The sequence below is a fragment of the Molossus molossus genome, unplaced genomic scaffold (assembly GCF_014108415.1).
Source record: "Molossus molossus isolate mMolMol1 unplaced genomic scaffold, mMolMol1.p scaffold_m16_p_15, whole genome shotgun sequence".
Lineage (NCBI taxonomy): Eukaryota > Metazoa > Chordata > Mammalia > Chiroptera > Molossidae > Molossus > Molossus molossus.
In genome coordinates, this window is record NW_023425350.1 from 14792243 (window position 1) to 14816646 (window position 24404).

Genomic DNA, 24404 nt, shown 5'->3' on the forward strand with positions numbered 1-24404 from the left:
GTTTTGTTTTGCTGTTGAGTTGTATTACATATTATTTATCAAGTAAATGGTTTGTAAATATTTTATTTCATTCCATAGGTTGCCTTTTCAAACTGTTCATTGCTTCCTTTGCTGTACAGAAGCTTTTTAATTTGATATAGTCCCACTTGTTTATTTTGGCTTTTGATACTTATGCTTTTGGTGTCATATTCAAAAAAATATTGCCAAGGCTGGAAGAATTTGCTTAGTACTTTTAAACTTCAACGGATCAATAATCAATATTTCAAACTCCACTCCCCCTCCGGTAAAATCTGGTTTTAGGAGGTAAAATCTGTCTGCAGCAGTTTCTCCACCTCAGGTGCTCCTGCCCTGATCTCACGGCAGCTCTGCCACCAGTACGTCCCTCCTGCACCCAAGGCAGCTCCCAGGAACCATGCCAAGAGCACGTTCTACTGACCTGGCTCTGAGCTGTTTTCTGTGCTGTGGAGATGCATTCTTCAGCCCTTGGTTACCCAACTGCTCCTATAGTTGGGTATTGTTTTTATGGCTGTTCTTTCCCTGCGGCTTCTGAGAAGTAGGTCAAGGTACCTGCTTTAAGGGAGAGGTGCCAGGAGTTCAAGTCACCAGGCCTCGTCAGAAATCCTGAGTTCTATTTCAGGTTTCACAGCTAATCAGCCACGAGACTATCTTGGGGCACATTCTCCCCTCTGGTTCTCCCTCGGCCCTTCTCTAGGTCTCCTGATCTATTTTTCTCTGAAGCTGTACCCCCTGAGGCTGTCATCGTTTCCTTCTTTGCTCCCTCTGGAAGGCCCTTTAAAGCTGTTGGCTGCTCAAGGCTGGTGCCCAGAGCAAGAGCTGCTGCAGTTTTGTGGCTGGTGGGGAAATTAGAGGCTTTTGCGTAGACAGTGCAGTGGGTGGGGCTGTGTGAGGCTGGAGCGTCAGGAAGCCAGACTCCTGGACTAAAGGATAGGCCCCGGACTGTGCCCTGGTTACTGGAGCCAGGGATGCAAGTGAGGGTTCTGGGTTTTATGTGATGGCTGTAGATTGCCTCCTACTTCTAGGCCTCCCTTTCTCTGTAATGCAGGGAAATTGAGCCTCTGGTTTACATAGAAACTCTGGAAATTGTGGTGCTTGCTCATGATCATTTTAGCTGTCACGCAAAAGACATTGTTTATTATCACTGTGTTAACTAGGGTGTACTTTGGCTATAGAATAATAACCTTTCTAAAGCTTAGCTCCTCTGACCTGACACACCAGTCCCAGGAGGGCTCTGGGCTCTGGATTTGGTCAATACCACAGGGGTCCACCGCTGATAGCCTAGGAGAGGGGTGAAATTTAGAGCACCTGCTTTGGTCTGGATAGCCTGAGGCCCTCATTAATCTCTACCCTCCAAACCCAGGTAGTGGGGAGTGAAATATAGATGAGAAAGGAGAGCAAATGCAGGTAAAGGGAGGGAAGGGGGCCCGGGCCATTAGGCTGTTATGTGGATGTCAGTGTGGACTGCAGGGCACCCTGCTGTAGTGGGGAGAAAATGGGGCTTAGCACAGTGTCTGGCGCTTGAATCCCTGCTCTGCCACTTACTAGAGAACTGACTCACCTCTCTGGGCCTCAGTTTCCCAGCTGTAAATGAGAATAATAGTAGTGATTTTGCAAGGTTACATAAGATAATTCGTGTCAAGTGCCTGGCACAGAACCCATGGCATAGTGGGTATGCAATATTATTTCTTTTCCCACTTTCCTTCCTGTCATACTCATCACTGTTTTGGGTTCCTGCAGGAAAGAACGAACCTATTTGAGATAAGGATTCCCATCCTGACTTCCTCTTCTTCCCATGGTTTACCTAAATAACCGATTGTCTGCTTGGTGTCTTTTCATGGTTACACTCTTCTGGATATTGCGACCCTTGGGTTCTGCTCTTTTATTTTAAATTTTACTCCCCCCAAGGCTCAGCTTTCTCATATGGGAGTAACACACCTACCTGAGACTTCTACAGCAGCACCATTTCCTGCACAATGTTAACATCTTGACTACACCTCAGAGAAGCTGGGTATGAGCCAAGTCCTTCACCACTGAACACACACAGTCCAGAGGGACATCAGCCCTCTAGCCAAAACCCCATGCCAAATCTTGCAGGCTGGCCAGAGTGACCCCATTCCTGTGCCTTTGGGAGACACATACCAGTGCAGTCTATTTGGAAACACAGACTGGGGGGGAGGGAGAAGGACTACTCCAGGCCTAGGTCAGTCATGAAGATCCAGGGGTACCCTTCAAAGGATGGCACTAATAAAATTGTCAGATGAAACTAGACTGAATCTGAATTTCAGGTATACAACCACACTTTTTTAGTATAATTATGTCCCAAATATTGCATGAGACATACATCAAAAATTGTGGGTTTAAAAAAATAAATAAATAGCCCTGGCCGGTTTGGCTCAGCAGTTGGAGCGTCGGCCTGCGGTACAGAGAGACCCGGGTTCGGTTCCCGCTAAGGGCACGTACCTCGGTTGCAGTTTGTCCCCGGCCCTGGTTGGTCGTGCGGGTGGCAACCACTCGATGTGTCCCTTCACATCGATGTTTCTCTCTCTCTTTCTCTCTCTCTCTCTTCCTCTCTCTCCCTCCCGCTCTGTCTAAACAAAAAATGCAAAAATGTCCTCGGGTGAGGATAAAAAAAAAAAAAATATATATATATATATATATATATATATATATATATATATATATATATTTTAATGCCCTGGCCGGTTTTGCTCAGTGGTTAGAGCGTCGGCCTGCGGTCCAGAGAGACCCGGGTTCGGTTCCCGCTAAGGGCATGTACCTCGGTTGCAGTTTGTCCCCGGCCCTGGTCGGTCGTGCGGGTGGCAGCCACTCGATGTGTTCCTTTCACGTCGATGTTTCTCTCTCTCTCTCTGTTCCTCTCTCTCCCTCCCACTCTACCTGAACAAAAAATGGAAAAATGTCCTCGGGTGAGGATAAAAAAATTAAAAAATAAATAAATAAATAAATAAATAAATAAATAAATAAATAAATAAAATCTAATTGGGCATCCTGTATTTTTTTTTTTTTTTTTTTTTTTTTAATCCTCACCCGAGGATATTTTTCCATTTTTGTACAGATAGAGTGGGAGGGAGAGAGAGGAAGGGAGAGAGAGAGAGAAACATCGACGTGAAGGGACACATCGAGAGGCTGCCACCCGCACAACCAACCAGGGCCGGGGACAAACTGCAACCGAAGTACGTGCCCTTAGCGGGAACCGAACCCGGGTCTCTCCGGACCACAGGCCGATGCTCTAACCGCTGAGCCAAACTGGCCAGGGCAGGCATCCTGTATTTTTATTCGCTAAATCTGGCAACCTTAGATCAAACATGAAAGCCTTTGAGTTGAGCACTCTAGAACCTCCCAAACATGGCCCTAGGTGACCTTTCCAGCTTCCCTTTCTGCTTCTGCTCCCTGTCCTCGACTCTGCTCCAGACAGGCAGTTTCTAGGCTGTGCTTCACCTATTCTCTCCACTGTACCATCCTGACCTTTGCAAATTGTAGTCCCTCTTGGCTGGAACTATTTAAATTTTTTTTTTCTTTATTGATTTTAGAGCGAGAGGAAGAAAGAGATAAAAACATTGATGAGAGAGAACATCAATTGGCCACCTTCTGCACGCCCCCCACTGGGGATTTAGCCCACAACCTGGGCATGTGCCCTGACCAGGAATCAAACCAGTGACCTCTTGGTGCATGGGTTTATGCTCAACCACTGAGCCACACCAGCCGGGCTGGAACTATTGATATTATCTCTCCACATTGAAAAATTCTGCCCATTCTTCAAAGCCCATTTGAAAATTTTTTTTTTCATGAAACTATCCTACTTCTTCTATGAGCCTCTGCCACAGAACTTATTAGATTTTATATAATTTTTGCATGTCTCTTGAGTACCTTTAACAGTGTCTAGCACATAATAGGGAATGATCACTAAATATTTCATAAAAAGAATGAATTAACCTACCAGCCATCTGAGTATCTAAAATAGAAGTCTGTGCCTCTCATGCACAATTCACTATGTTTGTTCTTGTCATGTAATATTTTATCAGTATTTGTTTTGTACTTTCTGCCAGACATTTCACTCCTGAAGACAGACACTGCATTTCCCAATGTGCTGCAGGCATCAGTGAATAATGAGTATATTTGGTGTTGAACAGACTGTGGGGTGGGAGTATATTCAATGTCCAGATCAAGCTAGTCTCCAAAATTTCCTTTCTGCCAGGTTCAGATGTGACTGTCAGCAGATCTGAAAGCCACCTGACCTGGTCTTAGAACTGGAGAATAGAGACAGCTTCTTTGTGAGTTGTCCAAGGGTCTAGACTAATTGTGAGCTCCAGGAACCTTCTCGGGGTTTCCCAGGGGACTCCAGGACTCCCATGTGCTGCTAAGAGAGGGACAGAGGTAAACAAACAGGAGCAAGACCTGGAAATAGCAAGGAAGTGGGAGGGGATGTTGAGAACAGAGAGAAACAGAAAACATGGGTTTAGGGTACAACAGAGAGAACAATGTTCCAAAAATCCAACAATCTGGTTTCTTTCTCTGGCTCTGTCCCTGCCTTGGGTGAGGAAGAAAAAAATAAATATGAGAGTACCCACTGTGTACTGTCATGTAGTTTTATATCAATTTTCCAACAGTCTTGCAGGAAGCTGAGGTTCAGAGAGGGTAGATGACTGGCCTGCAGACACACAGCTCAGTGGATCTAGGAAAAAGAACACAAACCAGCCTCTCACAGCCTCAGTTTCCTCTTCTGTGGAATGGAAGACATTGCACCTCCCCTCTCTAACTTCCAGTAGAAACCTCAACTGTGGGGCAAGAGGAGAAACTACGAAGTAAATGCTGAAAGGTGAATGGGTGAAATGTAGATGAGGTTGGGTGAAAAGCCTTAGGGAAGCCTGAGCTGGGCTGGGAGATGTTTTCCGGGTGTGGGGAGTGAGCCTTCTGCCTGCTGGCTGTTTCTCACGTGGTCACAGACGTTGGAGCAGCCGGCCCTGAGGCACAAGTAGAGAGGATCCTGGCATCAAAGCTTGTGAATGACACATAAATCTGGGGGAGAAAAAGCCAGTCGACTTCCTGCAGCACCTGGAGGGTGGGGTGAGGTGCGTTTCCTGCGTACCCAGCCCAGGAAGGACGCTCTTTGTAGCAATCACCTGGTCAGAGTGGCTGGAAGGGGCACAGCTGAGGGCTGAGTTAGAGAATGGGACTTAGCTGAGAGGCAAGGGGAGGGTGGAGGGCTATTCCCCAATTCATCTTCCTTGCGCCCCTGGCTCACCCTAAGAATCCTGGAGAAAGCCGGGAGAAAGGTACACCTGCGGCTTCCAGCGCCCCTGCTGAGCCTCGGGTCCGTGGGTTAACGGCCTGGGCATTCCAGCAGGAGCAGGGAGTTCGGGTGGGTGGCTGCCCCAGTGACAGCCCGGGAGAAGGCGCATCTAGGGATTCGGGTTTGCGGGAAGACGTCGGGCCGAGGCCCGCGGAGGCGGGAATTTGCCCGGGGCGGGGCGGGCGGGGCGGGGGTCGGCGGCCTGGCAGTGGCCGAGCCGGGCGGGAGGAACGGCTCATTAGCATAGCCTCCTCCCCTCGCGGCGCCGCCCTGCCAGAAACCGGAGCAGAGGCCGGCGGCGCTCAGCCTGGAAGCGGACTGGGCGCGCGGCTCCCGGCTGCGGCCCTCCGCGTCCGGCCCCCGGCCCGCTCCCGCCCGCCGGCCTCCGCCGGCCGCCGCCATCCGCCTCCGGGTGTGAATGAAAGGCAGGCGCCGCCGGGGGCTGGCTGCAGGCGACGCGGCGACGCGGCCTCGCGGGAGGCGCTCGCCCCGCGGAGATGTACGGTAAGGAGGGCTCTGCCTCTCGGCTCGCAAACTTGCAGGACCCGGACCATTGTCCCCCTGCGGGGCCCCGGCGAGGCCGCGGGGCGCAGACGCGGAGCCCGGCTGGGCTCTTTCTGTCGCTCTGTGCGCGCGCGTCTGTGCTGAGAGGACAAAGATGCCCAGCGCCGGGGACCCTGGGGTCCTCGGAGCCCTTCGGGCCGGTGGTGTGCAGGCGCTGGGGCGGTGGGCGTTGGTCTGTCCGAGGTCGGGGGCTTGGGTAATCTGGAGCGCTGGGCTCTGAGGACAGCAGGTCTCCTTGGAGCTGAGCAGACGAGAGTCTTGGTGAAGGTGGCCATGTGTGACAGCATTTGCAGAATTAACAAAAGCGGGTGGTGCTGCGGAGTTTTCTGCGGAAGCCGGTCTCGGATTGCGTGGGGGACGCTCACTGCCCGCCTTTTGTCCGGTTGTGAGGATGTGGGAGGCCGCCCTGGCGGTGCAGAGGGCTGGGGAGCCAGCCAGTCCTGGGAACCTCGTCTCGCAGTCCCTGGATGGATGTGGCCTCAGCCTGCCCTTGCGACCCATGGGACCCAGGCTCCCTAACTTTTAAGTTGGACCTCCGCAGTAATAGAGGAGGCAGACGTTGTTAAGGTTCCAGCGCTGCTCTGGGTAGCCACCTTCTGGCTGTCTCCGGACCTCTCTTCCCTCTTCCACCACCTTCCCCTCTGATGTGCAACAGTTAGGCAGACCCTCATGATGCACTGGTCTGCTTTAACATTGGCGGGGAATTCCTCTGGTTTTGGAGGTAGTGTGGATGAAGAAAATAAAGCACTTTGGGTCCCACATTGCAACTCCAATATGTGGAGCATTAGAGACCCAGAGCAACTAGAAATCAACTGGATTACAGAGCATCCAGACACTGAACTGCTGTGTAGGGGGGGGGGGGGGGTTGGGATAGATGGACATAAGACCATCAGAACCCAGTTTCTGACAGCTCTTCTTGGGCCAGCAAAAGAACTGGAGTTGTTTTCACCTCCTACCTCCATTGCCAGGTAGGGGCTCAGGGGGCACCTGAGGGGTGAGCGTTGGGAGAAGAGCACATTCCCATTTAACCTATCACTCTGCAGACTGTGAGTCACAAAGTTTGTTGGAGGTAGAGGAAGCTGAGAGCTTGGTGCATAGGCTCAGCAATCAGTGGGGGGGGGGGGGGGGGGAGAGAGAGAGAAAGAGAACCTTTTAATCAGTCTCCTTCCATGCCCAGTTGGTAATACATCTGTATTTCTGAATCAGGTCAAGACATCAGCAAGTTCCCCCAGCAAGTATTATTTCTCTTGAATGGATCCAAAGGGGCAGTAGGCTTGAAGGTGAGGTTGACCTCAGAGCCCCTTCTCCTGGCCAGGGGGACTCTGGGGAAAGGTATCAAGGCAGTCGTGTTTTATAAGTTAGGAGGTTGTGAGGTTCCCGGGAGAGAGCTATATTTTCTTACTCTCTGTTTCCCCCTCTTCTTTTCTGCAAAGTGAGCAGCCTGAAGCTGCAGATCACTTGACAAAAGCATGTGACTGCAGGGGAACCTGCAGTGGGGAAGGAGTTAGGACAAGGCCCATTAGAATGGGTAAGAATTAGGAACTCTAGTTCTGCTGGACCACCTGGTGGCATTTAATCTGAGTCCATTGGATAACTGAGTATTAGGGTCCCAGTCTGCTGCTACTATATGAAGTAAATCACGGAAGTGCTGGATGTTACAGAAAGGTGAACTGGGAAGCCAACATATCTGGGTGCTACTTTCAGATACCTACAGATTTTTATTTCTCTTTTATATGTTTGCATTCCTCCAGATGCAAACGGAGATGGCACTTATCCCTGAATGAGTCATAGAAAGATTATAGAGGGAATCCCCTGGGCAGTTGTGCAGCAAAGCAAAGTCACACCAGAGCTGGTTGGGAGATTATGGTTGTCTCACTCGGTGCAAAGCCTTGTCTTTGGAGGTGTGAGAGGGAGCCCACTCTCCAAGGGGAGGGCTCATCAGCCTGGATTTGAGTATTTTCTTTTTTTTTTTTTTTAATCCTCATTCGAGGACATTTTTCCATTTTTTGTACAGACAGAGTGGGAGGGAGAGAGAGGAAGAGAGAGAGAGGGAAACATCGATGTGAAAGGGACACATCGAGTGGCTGCCACCCGCACGACCAACCAGGGCCGGGGACAAACTGCAACCAAGGTACATGCCCTTAGCGGGAACTGAACCCGGGTCTCTCCGGACCGCAGGCGGACGCTCTAACTGCTGAGCCAAACCGGCCAGGGCTGAGTATTTTCTTGACCTTCATAAAAAGAAGGGGTCCCTGTGATACTTGTAATAATTCTTTCATCAGAAGTCAATAGAGTGATGAAAACGATATGGGTAGGGAGGTTGGAAAGGCACAGAATCATAGACTTCTTATATTTTGTTCTTATTTTCCCATATTTTCCAAGTGAATTGTCCTAGGTAACACAGATGGAAGTGCAAAATGTAAACTGAGGCTTCCTAGATCAGGGCCCCTCCCCCCCCCATCAATGACCTGGGTAAGGTTGCATTAGGAAAATACCACCATGGATTTTATGAACTTATCAGCAGCGAGGCTTCCTGTGTAGAGCCAGAAGTCACCTAAGAGCTTTCGGTAATGGTGTCCCTTGACTACCCACCTTGGTGACTTGATCCGTTATGGATTCATGTAATCTAACTCCGGTTTCCACCCCTCCGCTGCTTGGCGATCCTGGATGGATCTTCGTCTCCCCTCTTCACCCCTCCTCACCTTACCTCTGCCCCCCAACCACTCAGTCTTCCTGTGTCCTCCGTCTCCTCTGTCTTTCTTCTCCTGTCTGTGGGGGAAGAAGTTCTCTTGTCTTTGCTGAAGGACACAGTGCTATCTGGGACAGAAAGAATCCTAGACCTGGGGTCGGCCCATTTCAATCCAAGAGCCAGGTCCCGGGTATGTGACTTTAAGCAAGTGGGGTCATCTCTTGGATTACATCTCAGTAGAAAATGGTGAGACGCCAGTCTCCCTCCCAGATTGGTTGAGAGGCTCCACGTCTGGCCCTGGGTGTGGCAGTGCAGCAGGAGAGGGTCTGCTCTCAAGAAGGACCGCTCAGGAGCCTGCCCCTTTGGCTGGTCTTGGGCCTGTACCATTTTCCTTTCCTCTCTGCCAGCTCCTGAAGATGCCTGTTTGTGTCACCTTCCACCCCACTTTAAACACACAAGTCACCTTGACATAGCTAACCACTCAAGCCACCAAACGTACCCCAGCTGCCTCCTCAGCACACACTCATTTCTAAAGCCCGGTCTCTTTCTGGCCATGGCTGTCTAAAAGGACACAGGGGCTTCTCCAGCCTTGTTTACACCTATGACACAGGTTGACAAGAGACCTAGAAAAATAAAAGTACTGGGGTAGGAAGATTGTGGACAAATTCTGGGCAGCACTGGATTCCCATTTGTTTCTCTTTGTGTTGGAATTGTCTAAGTAGCCGTGTCCTGGGTCCTGTCTCCTGGGATGGAGCTATGCTGGCCCTGTCTGGAGGCATCCCACTTACCCGCTGAGGTGAGGCAGAACTGTCTGAGGACTGCCACCCTCCAGAATTAGGCCGCTCACGTAGACAGATTGGAAAGGTTTCCCGGAGAATCACAGTCTGTGTGGCCGGATCCCACTAAAACCAAAGCTGCTCCGATGAATCCCCCCTCACCTGTAGGTGCTGCCACATCCCCAACACATGCCTTTCTCCCTGCTTTGTGATTGAGGGTGCTGACTGTAGGGAAAACATCAGTGGCGTACAACTCTCTTGGATGGCGTGGAGAAGCTTCAGGGTGGGGTGACTCCCCAAAGTGCGAAGGCTCACAGGCCTGCTGCTCCTCATCACAGGGGATTCCCAAAACCACACACACACACACACATATGCACGCACTCCAGCCTCCTCGCCTCCCTGAACACCCCCACCCCACCCCTCCATGTACACATTCTGCAACCTCCTCGCCTTCCCTGCCCAGCCCCCTGCCCTCAACTCCTTTATTCTTTGGAGGGGGCTGGGTGAGTAGAGCCTGTTTTCTCTCTCTTGCTGCTCACAGTTCAATGAATTCAAACAGTTGCATTTTTCTTCTTGCACAGAAATAAAAAGGAAAAGTTAAAATCACCTTAGAGAAAATCTAGAGAGTAGGGGGAAAAAAACCATCCACAATTCTACCCACTGAAACCAACCTTTTATATTATTATATAAATTACCACCAGGATTTTGCGCTTGCCTGCTTTTTCCCTTCCTTTCTCTCCTTAGGGGTCCTGTCTGTGTTAACCCAGGCATGGTGAAGGAGGAGCAGCAGGGGGCCGTAGATGGCTCTGCCCTCAGGTAAACTCGGATCTCTGAAGACGATAATCACAGTGGAGATTAACGGGGATGGGAGAGCTGCCCCCACTTTCCCCTTCACTTTCTTCACATATTTCTTTCCTCTGTTTCTTACTTTTTTTAAAAAAGGACAAAAATAAAAATAAGCAAGCTTATGTCCCATAAACTTAATAAGCAGTGCTTGTGAAACTGTTTCTTGTATCAAACAGAAGGAAAATCTAATTTACAAAACATCTTTCTCCCCACCCCCCACCCCAATAGTTATACAGTCTTCCTAAAAATCTGGAAAACACAGTAAACTATAAACAAGTATAATTGCTTTTACTGTTTTGCTATCTTTCCTTCCATGTATTAGTTTATGTAGTTGGAATTACCATTTTATATAATTTTGTATTCTTTTTCTTTTTCTACTTAACATTAGAATATAAGCATTCCCCCAAGTTAATAAAAAACCTGCTGGCTGCCATTTTTAATAATGACTGTAACAGTCCACTGAATGGATGTATAATTTCCTTATTGTACATTTAGGTTATACATAAAGATTCAATATTATAACCATGGAAAGAGTACCTGTGCCCAAAGATTTCTTAATTTTGAAATATTTTCATAAGTTATAGCCCTCTAAATGGGCTGATCAGGGTATATAAACATTTTAAAGATTTGTTATATATTATTAAATTCTTTTCAACTTGTATCAGTTATACTCCCACTAGCAGTTATGAGAATGCTATCTCCCCATATTCTCAAAAGCATTAAATACTGAGATTTTTTCCTAATCTTTGCTAACTCAATAGAAAAGTTACATCATTTTGATTATTGAAGTTCTTTATTACTATTGAAGTTAAAACACTTTCTGTGTTTTTTAGCCATTTGCATTTTAGCGATTGTCATGAGTGTTTTACTTATTGAAGATATTAACCATTGCCTGTCATTTGCTTTATATTGTATATTTTGAAAGGAAATAGTATAAGCCATCAAGTATTTGTGGAGTGCCAGCCATATATGATACTACACAGTACATCCTGGGGGGCACAGAAACACATAAAAACCCTTTCCATCAAAAGGATCACCATTTCAGTGGGCAAACAGGTTGTACAATGTGCAAAAAATGAAATAGTACAAAGTAAAATTGCATAGTTGTGCAAGATGGGATGGAGTAACTCTTCAAATGAGGGCCAACCAGCAGTCTGTTCAGGTATCTGTCCAGGGTTCTGGGCTGGGTGGGGAAGGGAGAGAGGTCACGTCAGGTCGAAGCACCAGTAAGTGCACACAGGAGGTGGGGAAAGAGAGGACCTGTCCAGGGAGAGTTAGGAGAGGGAGCTACCTGGGTGTGGGCAGAGTGTAGGTGGAGAATTATGTGATGGAGAAGGACATATGTCAGATAAGGCCTTTCCACTCATCCCTGTGAGCAGTAGTAGGAGCCCCTTAAGATTTCAAACTGTCAAAGGCTGATTTGGTCAATGGATGTTTTAGGGAAATGAAGCTGGAGTACCGTGCAGAATGGGGATGGGGTGGGGATGATGTGAAAGGGGATGATGAAAGAAGAGAGGAGAGAGAGCAGCCACAGGTGGTGGCCCAGGGAGTGAGAGAGTTCTGGACCAGTTCCAACTGTGCATATGCAGTGGAAGATGTCTTTAAAAAAAGCAAGAGGACTGGAAGAGAGGGGGTGTGGGAGATGGTGAATTGAAACTTTTATAAAAACATTCCCAATGCACATTAAATGTGGGTTTTATAGGCAGGTACAGAAAATGGTGTATTTTGAAATAGGTGCTAGGTTACTTCGAGCTGTACCTTTATTATAATCTAACTTGTTCTAAACAGGATTGGGGGCACATTTTACAAACACACCTGTGCTACAATAAATAAAGGAGTCAAATCAAAGAAAATCTACGAGTAGAACAGAAAAAATATAGCCAAGAATAAAGTTATTTCAGGAAAAATTGCCTAGCAGCAGGCCCTATTGAAAATTCAGTTTTGATGCCCTGGCCAATTTGGCTTAACAGTTAGAGTGTCAGCCCATGGACCAATGAGTCTCGGGTTCGATTCCAGTCAAGGGCACGTACCTCGGTTATGGTTTCTCCTTGGCCCTGGTTGGGGTCGTGTGGGAGGCAACCTGTCGATGTGTCCCTCTCACATTGATATTGCTTTCTCTCTCCCTCCTTCCTACTCTATCTGATGATAAATAGAAAAATATCCTTGGGTGAGGATTTAAAAGAAAATTCAGTTTGAGCTTCCTGTAGGCCAAAAAAAGAGGGAGAAAGTCATTTGCAAGTCTCATAGCATCTATAAAAAACTTTTTTAAAAATGCAATTGCAGAGGACAAATACAGCTTTTTGAGATGCTAAGAGCTGACAGTAATTCCTCCCTGAGTTCCTCCTAAAAGAGGAGTATTTTATAAATGTTGGTCTAAATTAGGTTTTTCTTTTAAAAACATAGTTCCCGTCATCTGCTCTACACCATGTCGTAGAGTATGAAGACTGGTCCAAATGCAAGACGGGGGCTCTGATTCCTCACTTGGAAATCGCCACTGGCTCTGCTCTTGGCTCCCTGCCTGGTTTGCCGCGAGCCCAAGGCTCCCAGGCTCCTGGCCCCTCAGAGCTGTGGCTGTCATCTTCCTTCATGAATGTGTCTGCTGAGAGTTTGCTGGAGATGCTGTTCCTACCTTCCTGATGGACGGAGGCTGCCTGGTCACTCTCGTTCACGTGCCTTAGTCACTGCACAGCCACTTAGGACAGTCTCATATTTCTCTTGTCCTTGTTCCCTCTGACCGGCAGCCCTGTGAGTATGGGGACTCACTTCTCTCGTTCCCTACTGCATCTTCAGGGCCTAGGACACTGCCTGGGACAGAGCAGGTGCTCAAAAACCTTGATGAATGGATGAATGCTGAGCTAGATGTCATTTTAAAATTTTACTGCTTTATATCTTCTGGCCCCCTACATAGTTTGACCATAAATGTGTCGTGAATAACATATGAATGTGTCATGAATAACAATACATGTCATGAATAAGATAAAAACAACTGTTAGCTTCCATTCATTGTTCACTTCTATGTGATAAGCAGTATTCTAAGCACTGTTTATGTATCAACTGATTTAATCTTCCTCAAATTCTATGCATCAGGGATCATTATTCGCATTATAGAAATGAGGAAGCAGAGACACCGAGAGGTTCAGTAATGCCCGTGGCTGCACAGCGTTGTGATGGGGCTGGGATTTGAACCTAGGCATTCCAGCTCCAGAGTGTGGACTTGCCCTCTCTCTCACACCGCTGTCCTTAGAATGTTCGACATGTTCCAGAGAATACAGGTCTTTCCTTTGCAGAGCTCACTGTATCTCACAGACTTGCACATGGATTTGGGACAAACAGGAGTGCGTAGCAAACAAGGTGGAACAGAGGGCCGAGTGCCTTCTCTGTGGTCCCAGGCCAGTCAGCAGGGAGGCTGGGAGCTGTCCCTTGAGACCCTTCCCTCCTCTTTTATCTTTTTTTTTTTTTTGCTTTGCCAGAGAGGCAAAGGGCTCCAGGAAGAGCCTTGGGGACCTAAATGAGGATAGATTGTTGAGAGAGGAGCCAGGGCAGCAGGTAGGTGAGGATGGAGGACAGAATGCAAGAGCCAATGATGTATGAAAAACAAGGAAGCATGCACATCCATCGCAGAGAGAGGGACAAGCAGCAGGTAAGCAGAGTGGGCTGCCATAGTCAACAGTCACGCACGTGCCTGGGCTGGCATTGTTCCTGAAGGTGTGCTCCATGGTCAGTGCTGGGCCCTGAGGACAGCAGACACTGGGGATCCTTTCTCGCAGGAGGAGCTGCTGCTTCTCGGATAGCTTGGCTGTGAATTAAAACTTCTTTCTACCTCTTCAGGTCCAGCCTGTCTGCATGCCGTGATCGCTGCCTCTAGGAGGTGGGGTTAGACTAGGCTGCGTATGTGAGAGAGGGACAGTAGTCCAAGTCCCAGATGGCCACTTTCTAGCCATAGGACCCTAGACAGTTAGTTCATCTCTCTCTGGGCCCATAAAGTGGGATAATTAGTCTGCCTTGCATAGTGAGGGGTAAATGAGATGTCTATATCCATGTATTTATATTATAGAACACCATACCTAGGAAAGTGACATTATCACCATCTCAGCGATTTTTATGGATGCTTCTGGGGCATGGCCCCTAGAAACAGTGACAGTCCCTGCATACAAGAATGGGTATGTCCTATTTAGACTGTGTTTGTTAAAGTCCTTAGGCATAGGGTCTGGTGATAAGGAGGTAAGAGCAGAGAGCTACTGCAATATTGGTGAGCTAGGCACCTGCCTCTGTGAAGTCGGCCTGCTAGCCTGGGCCCCAGGAGGGACAACTGCAATGCTGACGATGCTCAGCACACTCTCATCTCCTGGAGGACTGTCGGCAGAGTGGCAGTCCATGGCCCCATGGCCTGTCCCTCTCATCCCTGCGCCAGAAACAGGAAGATGTGACATCTTTATCTAAATCCTTATACTAAACTTATCAGTGTTTATTTCGTGTCATTCCATTCATTACCTCAACTCATTGTTTCTGTGGTTGAGCCGAGGACACAGAGTTAAGAAGTCCAGTAATTTGCCCAAGGTCATGCAACTGGTTGAAATCCGTTCTCTCCATTATCTCCTACGCATGCGCTCACAGGGCTTCGTGTGAGATTAAAGCACTGCTTTTGTACCTGATGGCAAGTCCACGTGCCTTATGCCAAACAGCAAATTTCACCACAAGAGAACAATTCCAAACTGAATATTTTAGTAGATTTGACATAGTTTAGTTGTAGCTTTGCATCCAGGAATATGGGTGCCCCATATCCTGTGGTCTGTCTATAGATCTGAGAATGATGAATTCTGGGTTCAAAGAACAACTTTCTCATTACCCTCCAGAAGGACCCAGATACATTCAAGCATCCAGGAACCAAGTGTCTTGGATTCTTAGCTTGACAGGGCTCCCAGCTTCATGATCAATATTCAGAAAGGCTTCTCTCCATGTCCCAGCTTTCTTTTTAGGTAGACGATACTTGAAATAACATGTATAAATCATGTGAAGAAGAATCCCTAGAATACAAGAACAAGATCGCTTAGAAAGGCACTACTCGTGATAGAATAATGCATTTGCAGCCCCTCCTGCTCCTCACTACGTGTGCTGGAAGGATGCTTCTAGAGCAGAAGCATGCAGGATGGATGCTAAAATACCCAGCACTCTGAAGCCTCCTGCCAAACCTCCTTTGTATTCCTGCTGTATCTTATACTTTGATGTTATTTTTGTCATACTCAATGTCATTTATTTCCTTATACACTCTATTTGTGAACCTCTTGGGGACACAACCTCTGTCTTAATCGCCTTTGTTTTTCTAGCATCTAGCAGAGATCTTTGGTATGTAGTAAGAGCTCATATGTTTGCATGGAACTATAAAATAATTCTAAGTAGCAGTCATACAGCTATACAAACCTAGCAGCCCCTGTTTCCAGGTACCAATGGCAGTGGCCTGGGATTTCAGAAAGAAGCCTGTAGCGACAGGTGCCGCCCACATTGATTATAATTCTGTATGGAATAAAGAATATGCTGGAATTGAACCATTTGGCTTTTCCTCCAGGCTTCGATGGTGGTAGTCGTGAGAAACAGTCTCTTGGCCTACCCTGTGAGATGGTTAAGGCAGGTAGAGTTATTCTCACGTATTTCTCCCTGTAGAGCTCGGAATAAACACCACAATCTTTTTCTTCAAGAAGGAAGGTCACTTAGTGGTATAATTACAGGCAGATCTTTATTTTGATTTTTATTCATATTGTTTGTGCATTACTCTTTAACCAAACAAGAAAGGTGGAAAGGCCCCTTGAGGCAAAAGCAAGGAAATGTCTTTCTCATTGCATGAAAGCACCAGGCCAGGATGTTCCTGGATCAGCCACTGCTCGGGCTTGTGTGCCTTCCGTCTGGGGGCTGGAGGAGTGTGGGGGCACCTGGTGGGAAAGCAGGCATGCTGACCTTGGCCGAAGTTTATATGCAGACTTGGGAGAAGAGGGAAAGAATATCAGAGTCTTCCCAGCTTTTATCACACCTCTGAAAGGGCCTGGTCCTACCAGCAGCCCTGGACCCAGCACTGGTACATTCAGTAAACATGTCTGACTGTTGTGACAAGTGTCGCCCCAAGGAGAAGAGGATAGAACTGCTAGGAATGTCCTCTTCTTCCCCAGACAGGCTATCGGGGAAGAACAGAGCTGAGTGTTCTGGAGAGGAGTGGGTGGGGCTGGACATGGTCCAGTGCTTTCCTTCTGCTGTTTCAGGGACCTTCATCCTCACGGGGAGGGAGAGGTGGCCGTCAGGGGTGACTCAGGCTCTGTTGCTGTGTGAATGTGGTTAAGATTCTCCACCTCCCTCGGATTTAGTTTCACCCTCCCTACATTGGGAGAGCTGGACTAGATGGTTTTTAAAGGTTTCCCAGTTCTTACCTCTGCAAATGGGTTAGAGTGGCTGTTCTGTCCTGTGGGAGAGGCAGCTGGGGCTGGAGCTGTACCCACAGCAGTTTTCAGAAGACCTGGGTGGCACTGCAGGCACTGTGATCTCAGCTTCTTTATGTGACCTGGCCATACATCCATTTTCTCATTGATAAGACAGGGATCGTGATCCCTTTGTTAGTTCAAACCGTGTTTGTCCTGGGGTCCTGCCAAATAGGATGGTGCACACTGACAAGCAGCTAGGCAGGTGTGAGTAAGAGCGCTGTGCTGTGTACTAGAGTCTTGCTTTATATACATTCAAATTGCACAAAATTCTGGAATGGTAGGTATTCCTATTTCCTCTCCCATTTTCAGATAATCAAGTTCAAAGAAGTTAAATGACTTGTCCAAGGTCAGCCAGCTGGTTAAGTGGCAGAGCCAAGAAAAGAACTGGACCTGTTCTAGTCCACTGCTATTCTATTCCACCTGGGGTCTTATTTAAAACATCCTTATTGCCCGGGCCGGTTTGGCTTAGCGGTTAGAGCGTCGGCCTGTGGTCCAGAGAGACCCGGGTTCAGTTCCCGCTAAGGGCATGTACCTCGGTTGCAGTTTGTCCCCAGCCCTGGTTGGGTTGTGTGGGTGGCAGCCACTCGATGTGTCCCTTTTACATTGATGTTTCTCTCCCTCTCTCTCTCGCTCTCTCTCTCTTTCCCCCTTCTACTCTATCTGAACAAAAAGTAGAAAAATGTCCTCAGGTGAGGATAAAAAAAACCCAAAAACATCCTTATTAATTAGACTGCATCAAAATATAAAACTGTCATGCACCAAAGGACCCTATAAGCAGAGTGAAAAAGCAACCCACAGAATGGGAGAAAATATTTACAATCATATATCTAATAAGGGATTACTATCTGAAATATATAAAGAATGCCTACAGCATGGCCAGTTTGGCTCAGCAGTAGAGCGTCGGCCCATGGACCAATGAGTCGTGGGTTCAATTTGGCCAAGGGCAAGAGCCTCGGTTGCAGTTTGTCCCCGGCCCTGGTTTGTGTCATGCGGGAGGCAACCAGTCGATGTGTCTCTCTCGTGTTGATGTTTCTCTCTCTCTTCCTTTCTCTCCCTCTCTCTCCTTCCCACTCTATTGAAGATAAATAAAAAAATATCCTCAGGTGAGGATTAAGAAAAAAAAGAATGCCTACCACCCAACGACAAAAATATTGATTAAAAAATGGACAAAGGACTTGAATAGACATTTCTTTAAAAAAGATACACAAATGGCCTAAAAGCATATGAAAAGATGCTCAGCATCACTAGTTATTAGGGAAATGCAAATCAAAACCACAATGATATGTCACTCCAGACCCATTTTCAAAGAATCAGAAAGTAAACAAGTGGGTGGAAAATTTGGAACCCACGTATATTGCTGGGAATGTGAATTGGTACAGCCATTGTGGGAAACACAGTCACTAAACAAATTAAAAATAGAATTTACAGATGATCCAGTCATTTTACTTCTGGGTATGTACCAAAACAAGTGAAGGCAGGGCCTCAAAAAGATATGGGCTCACCCATGGGCATAGCAGCATTATTCACAACAGCCCAAAGTGGGCACAACCTGCATACCTACCAACAGATAGGTGGATAAGCAAAATGTGGTAAACAAGTGACTATCATTCAGCCTCAAACATAGATGAATCCTGAGGACATTTTGTTAAGTGAGAAAAACCAGTCACAAAAAGACAAATACTGTATGATTCTACTTAGGTGAGGTACCTACATTAGTCAAATTCATAGAGACAGAAAGTGGAAAGAGGTTCCCCGGGGCTGAGGAAATAGGGACAGAGTATCAGTTTGCCAGATGTATGAAGAGTTATGGAGATGAACGGTGGAGATTGCTGCACAGCAGTGTGAATGTACTTAATGGCACTGAACTATACACTGAAAATTGGTTAAAATGGGCCCGGCCGGTGTGGCTCACTGGTTGAGCATCCACCCATGCACCAGGAGGTCGCCAGTTCGATTCCCAGTCAGGGCACATGCCCAGGTTGTGGGCCTGATCTCCAGTAGGGGGCATGCAGGAGGCGGCCAATCAATGTTTCCATCTCACCTCTCCTTCTCTCTCTAAAATCAATAAAGGAAAAAAAAATGTTTTTTTTAATGGTTAAAATGGGCCCTGGTCAGTTTGGCTCAGAGGTTAGAATGTCGGCACTATGGACCAAAATGTTGTGGGTTTGATTCCCCACCCCCAGGGCTGAGTGGGAGGCAACCAATCAATGTGTGTGTGTGTGTGTGTGTGTGTGTGTGTGTGTGTGTGTGTGTCTCCCTCCCTTCCTTCCACTCGATCTAAAAAAAATTAGTGGAAAAATATCCTCAGGTGAGGATTAATAAAACAAACAAAAAAGGTTAAAATGGTAAATTTTATGTTGTATGTATTTTTACCACCATTTTTTTAGAAGTTTTCACCCACGTACACACACATAACATGCCATTATCAGAATGGATCGGACCCTTCATGGACAGTATACTTCAGGCTGGGCTGATGACAACATTGGTCACCGGATTACTCAGGGGTGTTCACAAGAGGAGATCCAGAAACCGACATCACTATCTTCTTTGGTTCTCTGAAAAACTTCAACTCAAATTAAGAATGTCAGTAAAGTGCCATTTTTTGTAAAGAAAGAAAATTCATATCGGTAAGATTGAGGGCATGTCTGTGACACTTTGTGAAAGTGGCTGGAGGAATGATGATCAAATTCGGAGGCTGTGGTATGGCTGGGTGGTCAGTTCACAGTAGATGTGTATTCACCGTGGGGTTGGGGTGGTGCCTGCCAAGGAGCTGGTCATTATCCTGCAGAGCAATGAAATTAAGGTACCATGAGCAGTCCATGTGGCTGTATTTTCTTGCATTTTGTATAGTGAGCATGTATTGGCAGAACATAAATAAATATAATTAAAGTGGTTTTCACCGTCAAAGACCTGTGGATAGTTATCTGGGATCTAATTACATTTTAGAAATGCTGATACAAGAAGACGTGCCGAAACAAATCTGTGATAGAAATTAGAAATGACAGTGGCTGGGTGAGGGGGTTGACTGGAAAGGGAACTTTTTGAGGGGATCCCAACCTTCTGTGTCTTGTTTGGGTGGTATTACATGGTATGTAAACAGTTGTCAAAACTCAAGGCTCTGAGTACTTAAGGCCTGTGCATTTATTACATGTTAATTATATTTCAGTGAGACAGTAAGAAGCCCAGGAAGAGAAGAAAACATGCCTGCAAACAATTGCTGGTCTGTTTTGCATCACTGGCAGGCAGAGGGCAAAAAGACAGCCAAGGACGTGTGCCAGCCAACACCAGAGCTCTTGCCCAGGACAGTCCCCAGCAACCCAGTGACAGCGCTCACTGAGAGCTGCTGGCCAGGGGTACACGCTGCTAGACAACGTATGTGCTGAGCAGAGAGTGGAGGAAGCTGACCCGGGAAGTCCAGCCTGTCGTCGGCAGCTGGGAGGCTGATGATGCCGGCAGGGCAGTGGGCAGAGGGCTCATAAAGAGGGCCATCTGGTGTAAGGCCTTTGAGGCACTGCTGACTCTAATGGGACCTTAAATGACAGAACAAAGCCCGGCTTTAGCAGGCCTGCAGCACAGCTCAGCACCACCATAGCAGGACTGATGGCTGAGCAGGGCCAGGCATGTGTGCAAGATTGATTTTAGCATTTCCTTTCGGGCTTCTGTGACCTCAGAGCCCACAATGATGTTTCCTAAGAATGGATAGCCTTCAGTGGCCTTATTATTCACCTGTTTCTTAATAATGTGCTGACTGTGACATCTTTGCACAAAGACCTATATCTCCCTGGCTAAAAATGGATTTTTTTAAAAATGGCACATTGAAGTGAATAAATCTCAGTGTCTCCTTTGCAGCCCAGGGGTTACGTGTGAAGACCCTGGATGCTGACAGGCATGGGCCTGAATCCCAGCTCTCCCATGTAACAGCTGTGTGACAGCTCAGCCTCATTTTCCTGTAAAATGGAACAATAGACCCCACCTCAATATTGTTGGAAGGATTAAATAAAATAATGCGTTCCAACCTCCTAAGAGTTCCTGATGTGTAATAAGAGCTTAATGTTAGCTGGTGTTGACATTAACAGAAGAGGTCAGATGCATATTTCCGCTATCAACAGATCCTTTTAAATAACAACATAGCAGTAACAAGGCCCCAAGGATCTGCTTGGAGGAAGCATTCACTCCTTATTTAGAGCTTTTTAAGAAGCTGTCCCTGCCAGGGAGGTTTCTGCTTTTGGAGACCCACTCAGCTTAGCCACTTCCTCACTCTGTCAGCTTTTGTGCCTTGCAGGGGGCAAACTCGGCTGAAGGGACTTCCTTCCGTGTGCAGGTACATCCAAGATGCCCATGCACACTTGAACAGCTTCATTAAAAAATGGGTCTTGGGCCCTGGCCAGTTTGGCTCAGCGGTTAGAGCGTCGGCCTGCGGTCTGGAGAGACCCGGGTTCGGTTCCCGCTAAGGGCACGTACTTCGGTTGCAGTTGGTCCCCGGCCCTGGTTGGTCGTGTGGGTGGCAGCCACTCGATGTGTCCCTTCATGTCGATGTTTCTCACTCTCTCTCCCTCCCACTCTATCTGTACAAAAAATGGAAAAATATCCCCGGGTGAGGATAAAAAAAAAGAAAAAAATGGGTCTTGGGCCCTGGCCGGTTTGGCTCAGCGGTTAGAGCATTGACCTGCGCTCCAGAGAGACCCGGGTTCTGTTCCCGCTAAGGGCATGTACCTTGGTTGCAGTTTGTCCCCGGCCCTGGTTGGTCGTGCAGGTGGCAGCCACTCGATGTGTCCCTTTCATGTTGATGTTTCTCTCTCTCTCTCTCTCTTCCTCTCTCTCCCTTCTACTCTATCTGAACAAAAAATGGAAAAATGTCCTCGAGTGAGGATAAAAAAGAAAAATGGGTCTTAGCTGTGCCTGGCCTGCCGCTTACTTGGTATTTTTCATTTGGCTCCTCCAAGTACCTGTTTCGCCTTTTTACTGAATTCTGGTGCTTGCTCTTGATTCTGTTTGAGTTTCAAAAGTGTGGCTTCTGAAATTTCCCTCTGGCACCACGACCACCCTGGTCCTGACTCTATGTTTTAGCAGCTCTGGACACAGTGCCTGCTTTGTGTTCAGCCCCGCCACTCGTGCTGTGACAACCTCTGATTACAGACTTGGACTCTGAATGATTGATCTTGGATTCTTAGCCTTTAGGAGGCTGCACTTTAAATCAGGTTGCTCGTCTGTGTATTTGAAGCTCTCGCACTTGCTCTCAATCAGTTTGGCTCCATCACAGTGGAGCTTCTCTGGTTTCTATTTTGATACTGTGTGTTCATTTGACGTGGAGGTGAGTAACCCTGCTTTTTAGAGGCTGCTTGGTGACCACAATAGGAAACGGGACGTATTGTGTAGAGCTGGAGAAAGCCTATATGCACAGTAAATCCTGAGTCCTGATTTCTAGTTCTTAGCTCCAAACTTAAACTAAATCACCAGGGAAATGTCTAACACTGTATTGTTTTCAAGTGATAGAGTCTACTCTCTGTGCTGCAAGCTCTTTGAGGGTCGGAATTATTTATTGGAAGTCTTCATATCTCCATAGTTCATGTGTACTTAAAATTAAAAATCGAATGCCTTGATGTACGGAGTAGTAGGTATTCCGATGGATGAATTTCAGATGAGTGTATTCCCACCCTGGACTCAGAACACCCTACAGAGAGATACACACATGAGCGTTAAGTTCCCCCCTTGTACTCATTTATTGGTATCCTCTGGGCTTAAAGGGCCTACAAAGTACTTCCTTCTGTAAATGTAACCAATACATTAAAAAATGTTTAGAAAGTGAGTATCTATGAAATTATAAAATACCAATAGTGCTCTGTTCATGGTGTTAATTCTGTCATCAAAGCTACAAGATATAGCTGGAGTCCTAAGACCACACTTGAAGCTGGTGATGTCAGGGCCACATCAGAAGTCTACCCTGGCCCAGGGGCCTGCACCTGCCAAAGCAATGTGTTTACCACGGTCGATGCATAGATAAGCAAGCATTACCTTTCTTGTTAAATAAGTGATTCATGTAGTATTTTAAACCAGCAGTCATTGAAGGTGAGATTACACCTCTCCTCCTCTCTTAATACAACCCACACTATTTGAGACTGCAATGTCAGCTCTACTGAAAACCTGTCCAGACGGTGACCAGTGGAGGCCTGACTGCTGAGCCCTACGCCTTCGCCTTCTTCTCAGTTCTCACTGTTTTAACCTCTCCTGACTGTTTCCACTTTCTGAAACTCACGTCCCCGTCACACTGCTGCACCTGGTGTCTTCTGAGCCCTCACCTCCCGTGGGATTGCAGGCCTCCTTTTGCCCCTTTCTGTGCAGATGCTATGAGGTTCTGCCATCCCCTTGTATCTAAATGTCTCCCCTAGAAAGTCCCTCCATGCGCCCTTCAGCTGTCAACTCCCTTTCGTGACGTTCACGTGTGAAAGGAGGGGGAGGGGCCGAGTTTAGCCTGTGCTTAGCGCACCGCATCTCTGGTCCTCTACTCTGATCCCAAATGTCATCACTTGGCTCTGGGGCAGGTGAGGCACCAATCAGAAGCCTCTGCTTCCTTTCTGACTTCCCTTGTCACTTACCTACCACTTCACTGGGGCTAGAGGCTGCATGTGCCCTGCCCACCCATGTCGCACACTCACCACCTTTGTCACACCACAAGTGGACACTTCTAGTTCAGGGTCTGGTTCTGCTCCTCTACCAGGACAGTCTTGTTCTTAGTGGCCAGTTGGGAGGGTCAGCCAGCCCATGCTCCATCTGTCTATCCACTGGCAGTAGATTCTTTACACATTCTAAGACACAGTAAAAGGTGACAGTGGCTGTTATTTGGTATAATGACAGTTCTCCCCTCTTGGCCTGACCCCAGGGGCATTTCACCCCCTGGTCACTCCCTAGTGCTCCAGCTTTCCAATCACTGCCCTAGACCGATTGGGCCACTGAGTTCTCTCTGACTGCTCCCTTGCACTGGCTTCTCTGGGCTTTTGCTCATGCTGTTCCACTGCCTGGAATCCCCTCCCTTCTCTTCTTTGTCAACATATTATCTGTGCCTCACATCTATTGGGAAACATCTCCACAGAAATGACACCTCTACCCTCGGAAGTCTCAGCATGCTGGCTCAAGTGACACTTGTGCTTCCTTTTGTTATGGCTGATTGGGCTCATGCCCAAGGGGACAGGGACTGTGCATTCTGTTATTTTTCATCTTCCACGGAGTCTAACGTACTCAGTGCATTTGTGTGGCATGCATATGGGTGTGCATAAATAAGAGAAATGACTCCCAGGTCTTTAACCAGCCCCAGCAAGACCCAAGCCGAGCAAGTATAGAAAACAGTGTGTGTGTGTTTTAAACTCTTGGACTCCACATCTTTGAACAGTGAGTTTTTCTCATCAGATTTTGTGAGGCATTTTATCCTAAAGAGAAAATGGGAGAAACATTCAAAAGTATATTTATTTAAGATTAAATGAGTAATAAAACATTTTTGTTGAGGGAGGAAATTAAAATAAAAACTGAGCCCTGGCCAGTTTGGCTCAGCGGTTAGAGCATTGGCCTGCGGTCTGGAGAGACCCAGGTTCGGTTCCCACTAAGGATACGTACCTCGGTAGCAGTTTGTCCTTGGCCCTGGTTGGGTCATGTGGGTGGCAACCACTCAATGTGTACCTTTCACGTCGATGTTTCTTTCTCTCTCTCTCTCTCTCTCTGTCTGTCTCTCTCCCCCTCCCACTCTATCT